This window comes from Salvelinus sp. IW2-2015, linkage group LG11 (assembly GCF_002910315.2).
Source record: "Salvelinus sp. IW2-2015 linkage group LG11, ASM291031v2, whole genome shotgun sequence".
NCBI lineage: Eukaryota > Metazoa > Chordata > Actinopteri > Salmoniformes > Salmonidae > Salvelinus > Salvelinus sp. IW2-2015.
In genome coordinates, this window is record NC_036851.1 from 42,802,603 (window position 1) to 42,804,093 (window position 1,491).

Below are 1,491 nucleotides of genomic sequence, written 5' to 3' on the forward strand. Positions count from 1 at the left end.
CAATTACTATTACACTTCTATTACTAAAACACTCCAATTACCATTACACTCCAATTACCATTACACTCCAATTACCATTACACTCCAATTACCATTACACTCCACTTTATATTACACTCCAATCACTATTACACTCCAATTTACTATTACCCTCCTATTACTATTACACTCCTGTTACTATTACACTCCAATCACTATTACACTCCAATTTACTATTACACTACTACTACTCTTACACTTCTATTACTAAAACACTMAAAATACTATYACAATCCAAATACTATTACACTCCAATTACTATTACACTCCAATTACTATTACACTCCTACTACTCTTACACTCAATTTTACTATTACAATCCTGTTACTATTACACTCCTACTACTCTTACACTCAATTTTACTATTACAATCCTGTTACTATTACACTCCAATCACTATTACACTCCAATTACTATTACACTCCTACTACTCTTACACTCAATTTTACTATTACAATCCTGTTACTATTACACTCCAATCACTATTACAGTCCAATTTACTATTACACTCCTACTACTCTTACACTTCTAATACTAAAACACTCAAATTACTATTACAATCCAAWTACTTTTAYAMTCCAATTACTTTTACAATCCAAATACTATTACACTCCAATTACTATTACACTCCTACTACTCTTACAATTATATTACTAAAACACTTGAATTACTATTACAATCCAAATACTATTACACTCCAATTTACTATTACACTCCTGTTACTATTACACTCCTATTACTATTACACTCCAATTTACTATTACACTCCTATCACTATTACACTCCAATTATTGTTACTATTGCAATCCAATTACCATAGGTAGGTAGAGGTAAAGTGACTATGAATAGATAATAAACAGAGAGTAGCAGCAGCGTAAAACTATGCGGGGGGGGGGGTTAATGCAAAATAGTCTGGGTACCCATTCGGTTAGCTGTTCAGGAGTCTTGTGGCTTGGGAGTAGAAGCTGTTAGGAAGTCTTTTGGACCTAGACTTGGCGCTCCGGTACTGCTTGTCGTGCGGTAATAGTGTGAACAGTCTATGACTAGGGTGGCTGGAGTCTTTGGCAATTTTAAGGGCCTCTTAAAACGCCTGGTGTAGAGCCCCTGGATGGCAGGAAGCTTGGCCCCAGTGATGTAATGCACACACTACACTCTGTAATGCCTTGCGGGCGGAGGCCGAGCAGTTGCCGTACCAGGCAGTGATGCACAGTCAGTATGCTCTCGATGCTGCAGTGCAGACATTTTTGAGGATCTGAGGACCCATGCCAAATCTTTTCAGTCTCATGAGGGGGAATAGGCATTGTTGTACCCTCTCACGACTGTCTTGGTGTGTTTTGGACCATGACAGTTCGTTGGTGATGTGGACACCAAGGAACTTGAAGCTCTCAACCTGCTCACTACAGCCCTGTCAATGAGAATGAGGGCATGATTGTCCCTCCTCTTTCTGTAGTC